We start from the raw sequence: 5,923 nt of genomic DNA, 5'->3' as shown, positions 1-5,923 counted from the left end.
GTGTGTGTGTCTGTGTGTCTGTGTATGGTGTCTGTGTGTAATGTGTGTGTCTGTGTATGATGTCAGTGTGTCTGTGGGTAATGTGTGTGTCTGTATATGACGTCAGTGTGTGTAGTGTGTGTGTGTGTGTCTGTGTCTGTATGTGCGGGTCCTGCCTTGGCCACCCCCCGTGCCCCGCACCTGCTCGGTGTTTTCCCTTCCCTCCCTCTGTGCTGCTGCTGCTTTCTTGCCCCACAGTAACCTAAGGAATAAATAACAATTTGGAGCCTGCTGTGCCTCCTGCTCTTGGTTTGAGCTGTTCTGGGCTCCTCCTCCTGCCTCTCAAACTTAGCGTCGTCAAGGGTTTCTGGGTTTAATCGTGGAAATTTAGTGGTTGGAAAATTGGAATGGACCTTGGAAAGGAGCTTAGAGAGCATCTAGGTACAACCCACCCTGCCCTGGGCAGGGACACCTCCCACCAGACCAGGGTGCTCAAGGCTCATCCAGCCTGGCCTTGAACACTGCCAGGGTTGGGGCAGACACAGCCTCCCTGGGCAACCTGTGCCAGTGTCTCACCACCCTCACAGGGAAAAACCCTTTGCTCATATCTGGCCTAAATTTCCCCTCTTTAAATTTGTACCCATTGCCCCTTGTCCTGTCATTGCAACTCCTGACAAAGAGTTCTCTCCAGCTTCCCTGGAGCCTCTTCAAATACTGCAAGGTGTTGTGGGGTCTCCACACAACCTTCTCTTCTCTTGTACTTCTTATTCTCTTGTCTGCTCTCTTAACTCCTGTGCACAGTCCCCACCGTAGGAAGTGCAGGAGAAAACGTGGCCCTCAGCAATACCTGTGAGATTCAGTGGCCTGGTGGTATTTCCAGATTCTGTTCTTGGATCAGGTGTTCTCTGTGAGACTTTGTGTCCATGCTTTTTTGCTTGCTACTGGAATGCAATAATCAATAAGTTTGAGGCTTTAGAAGAGCCACTGCTCATGTGACTGTGAGTGTGCACTCCATATGGTGAGTGTTTGGGAGAAGAGCACTGTCTGGAGTGTTGCTTGAGCTGTTAGAAATAGCCTGTAGAGTGAAGCAGAAAAATGAAAAAGGAAAGAGGAATATGGGATAACGAGCTATGTGATACAAATTATAGTTGTGGTGTTGTCTTTTGTGTAGCTGTTAATCCATTGCATAACTTGTATACATTTGGTTTCATAGAAATGGATGTGAACAGCTCTAAATAGTGGAAGTATTTTAAGATTGAGTCTAAGAGTGAGTGGTAAACATGTGACATCTCTTTAACACCATTGATTTGTGGTTTATTTTGCTTAATAAGTGAATCTGTTATGGTTTGGGACAGAATGTAAGGGAGATCTCGAAAACATGGATTTTTGTATTTCTTGGATTAATTTGAGTGATCTTTGCACTTAGTAAGTATCCCACAGTGAAGCTCTTCTCTGTGCTGTTACCAGGTAGCTTCTGATTTAAATTTCTGTAGTTAGCATCAAAGATCATACGTATAAATATGGAGTTCTGAACACCTACATTTTTTTCAGCCTGTTACTCAGCCATTCAGTTTTTATCTGCATTTGGCATTTGCAAACCCTCAGAAATTTCAAGCAGCTGAAAGGGCACCTAACTGCAAACCATGTTAGATCCGATTCAACACAGCAGTGCGGTGTTCCAGAGAAAACGGAAGCTCTAAAAGTTCTTGTCTGCCATGTTTCTGCAACCTCTGCTTTTAAAAGAGGCTTTACCTCTAGTACTTGTGTTGTGCTGAGTTGGTGAGACACTGTCCCAGGTTGCCCAGGGAGGCTGTGGCTGCCCCAACCCTGGCAGTGTTCACAGCCAGGTTGGGTGAGCCTTGAGCAACCTGATCTAGTGAGGAGGTGTCTCTGCCCAGGGCAGGGGTTGGGACTAGATGGTCTGTAAAGTCCATTCCAGCCCTTAAAATTCCATTGTTCTATGATCTCATATGATTTTTAAAGCTGCAATTTTAATGGAAGGTTGTATTTTAAAAAAGTTAATTTTCCGTGATCAACCTAAATATTGTTAAATCCAAGTTATAAAACTGTAAGAGGAGGCATGTTATTTTAGAAGCTTTTTATGCTAAATTTTTTTTTTTAAATATAATATATAGTGATGAAGTTCACTAGGTTGGGATAGGAGTGTTCATTATATAGGAGCAAAAAGTGAAAATGTCAGCTTGTCACATCCACCTGAGTGGTGTCAATATGATGGATGATATATTTCCAGGAAAAACTTCACAAGGCTTAGCCATCAAGCTTTTAACTGTTTCTGGAAAAAATAAAACCCCAAATCCTCGTTCTAATGAGCATTTCCAAATGAATCATTATGAGAGAGACACTGACGAATCCAAAAGGTATTGCAAATGAAACTGTTCTCTGGGGTGACTGACAAATGATCAGAATAACCTGTTACACATATTAACATTTATGCTGTGTTCCAGCTGAAAATGCTCAAAACAATTATTGAGGAACCTGAGGGTGGAAAAGAGTTCAAGAGCAGAGCAGTAGTGATGGAAATATAATTGTCCTTGTTTCTTTCTTTGCAGGGAAATGTTTCTTGGTAGTGAGCTTATAAATTCTAGAGGTATATGCAGTGTTGAAGAGATTCATAAAATTATGTATAATCTTGGATTATGCTTTATTATTGTGAGATTCAGGAGTGTTCATTGGTGGGGCAGTCCATCTAGCAGCATCCTTTGTTTCACAGTGGAAAGACTTCATATTTCACATTTTATATTTGCATACTTTACATTTCACAATGTAAAGACATTTTTGTGACATACGCAAGGTCTAGTGCAGCACTACATACCTCTTCCAGCTACAAGATGAGGGTGGGGAATGTGGTTTTTTTGAGGTTACACTGTTCAGAAGATAGCTGCTAAGATGATTTTCAGTGATGATATAATTTGATCTTGTATGATTAAGTAAAGGTTACTCTTTCTGCGTTTCTCTGTCTTTTAATTAAACCTTTTATTTGAAATCTGCTTTTCCTTCCTGCTCACTGAAATGAGGCACAGTTAGGGCTGGTGAATCTAAGTATTTTGGAAAGGGGAGGTTTAATAATTGAGCTGCTTGCCCTTGTTTCAGATACCATGATAGCAAGTAGCAAGAGATCTGCTCTGTCAGTGTGAGGAGCAGCATATAACTCCAGATTCTTGATAGATTTGGGGGTGTGGTTCTTATTTGGTGTGTCTGTTGAGATTTTAGTAATGAGGTGGTAAGGCTTGGGTCTGTTGGTGTCTGAAGACTTTTGGTGAGGGAAACACAAAAATAGTGTAGAAGAGCTGATTAGGAATGAATGAAATGCTGAGATTTACATTTCTTGTTCTTTGGTCTGTAGTAGGGCCTTGGTTTTGGTGCCACTAAAAGCTCGATCTTAAATTTTAAATGAGGGATTACATTAATAAATCATGAATAAGGGAATTACATAAGGGAATGGGTGGTGTGTGGATACTTATGGGTCAGTGTTTCAGGCATATGAGTCTGTCAGTGTACCTGGCCCTCCTTTACAGCAACATTGATGTTCCAAATGAACCTGTTAAGTACCTGCTGCCTTAGGTCTTTGCCAGTGTCCTGTTTGATGGGAGGTGGGGCAGAATGAGGCAGATCAAATTTGATGCTATTTAAAGACTAAAGCTCAGTAAACCATATTCCATCCAAGTGTTGTATCCTTTTCTTGTGAAAGGATGTTGAAATTTTCTTTTACCAGTTGCAAACATGATTTTGTGGCTAGATCGCAGTTCACACGCTCATAAATCGCATTGCTTGTTCTGTCAAAAATGTCTTGTTAGTTAACTTAGTTCTTGAAGACTGCCCCAGATGATGGGATTTGAGCCAGTGTGAACCAGAGTAGAAAGTGCATTGGCACGAGAGTTGTGAGCTCACCAAAGTTGTCGAGTTGATGTCGTCTTGCTGACTCTGCCACTGATGCACTGTCTGGTATTGATTTTCTTTTTTATCCTGTGATGTGTTTAGACTGTGAGCTCTGTTGGGTACAATCTGTTACTACAGGAGACCTGGGGCTCAGTTGTGGCTTTTGGGGCTGTAATGTCCATTAGCACTGTAAGAATGATAGAGCTTCTAGTGCTTAACACATGGACACGTGGCAACTTTGCATTAATTTTTGATTAGGTAGGTGCTTGTGATCCTAAACTTCAAAGTTTTGTGTATGTGGGCACAGGAGGATGGTAGTAAAACATGCTGTGCTCAGCATCAGGGCTTTGAAACCACACTGGTTGGTGGGTGGGTTGGAAGTGTCAAGGTATCAGTGAGCCCCAGGGGTGGTCCAACATCACAGCCCCAGTGAACACAGGCATTGAGCACCTTGAGTGCTCGTTTTGGGTACAGTAGTTACCAAAAGACTCAGGCAAGGGATTTCGTTTTTTAAATTGCCTGTGTTATTAGCTAATTTCATGTCAGTTAAGTTGCCATTTCCATCTTTTAATGAGAAGTTGTGATTGTTACTCACCAGTTCTTCTGTATCAGTGCCTAGTCAGCTTTTATCATTTGTTTTGACATCTGAGGTGCTGTTCATTCAAATAGCTCTGTTCCTTTTGGTTACTTTTCTGACCAGAGTTTACTACCTGAAGAAATAAATACCATAAGAATTTTCTTACAGAGTCTGTTGCTGTTGTTATGACTAACCTTTTCTCTCAGTTATTTGGGGTGCATAAGCACAAGGACAAGAGACCAGGTCTTGTATGTTGAGTGTTGCAGCGTTTCCAACGTAGTCCAGTCAATAACTAGATTTACAAAAGCTTTTAAAAGCACTAGACAGATTCACTGAATTGGAAGTGACAGACACTATTCAGAAAGATACAGAAATGCAATGGAAGGAATTGTAGAATTGCTGTGCTGTCTTCAGCAGTTTCAGACTCACTGTTTCAGGTAGGGTCAATGAAGTAGATAGGATCTTCATCATCAAGGATTTCGAGCATCCTAAATAAGCAGTGTGAGCTTTTCTCCTTTTGTTAGGTTCCTTCAGATTTTTGCCCCTTGTTCCCATTTGAGACAATTTTTTTTGGTTAGGTTTCTTTGTAGAAATATCGTTTTTCTGAGGACTCATAAACCAAATTTCTTTCTAAACTGGCAATCATTAAATGTACAGGAGCTTCTATTTTATGTTATTAACTTGAAAATATAAGCTAAAATTTGAAAGTCAAGTTTAAAATGAAAACTGATATATGAAATTCACCCCCTAGGCAGAGAGTGGAGGGGAGAAAGTAATTGCAGTGAAACCTAACTTTTCCTTAGGAAAATAAATGTTGTAGGAATACTGTTAAAACTGCACAAAACATATGTGAAGGAAAATAATTAAATGTCAAGAGAAATGTGTCAAATGTAAATTCAGATATGTAGTTGGAAAATGAAACAGTTTCACACACCAGATCACAGAATCATGGAGTTGTAGAGTCATCAAGGTTGGAAGGGATCTGCAAGATCGAGTCCAGCCATTAACCTGCCACTCTGCTCTAACCCCTGAACTCTTGCTTGAGTTGGATTTTAGATGAGAAGGTAGAAACATGCTGATGCAGCTGAATATCTCCACTGAACTATTTTTCTCTGTTGTGATAAGAACGTAATACAACAAGAACTGAAGGAATTATTCGCCTCTTTTGCAGACAAACTAAGCAGTGAAAATCTTTAAAGTTGTACAATATCTTTTGTCCAGGTACTAGTCTTCCTTCCCTTCTAAGGTGATTTTAGATGAGAAGGTAGAAACATGCTGATGCAGCTGAATATCTCCACTGAACTATTTTTCTCTGTTGTGATAAGAACGTAATACAACAAGAACTGAAGGAATTATTCGCCTCTTTTGCAGACAAACTAAGCAGTGAAAATCTTTAAAGTTGTACAATATCTTTTGTCCAGGTACTAGTCTTCCTTCCCTTCTAAGGTCAGTTTGAAAGGCATGTTTGAG

Source organism: Acanthisitta chloris, unplaced genomic scaffold, assembly GCF_000695815.1.
Source record: "Acanthisitta chloris isolate BGI_N310 unplaced genomic scaffold, ASM69581v1 scaffold33470, whole genome shotgun sequence".
Lineage (NCBI taxonomy): Eukaryota > Metazoa > Chordata > Aves > Passeriformes > Acanthisittidae > Acanthisitta > Acanthisitta chloris.
This window is presented reverse-complemented; position numbering follows the sequence as displayed.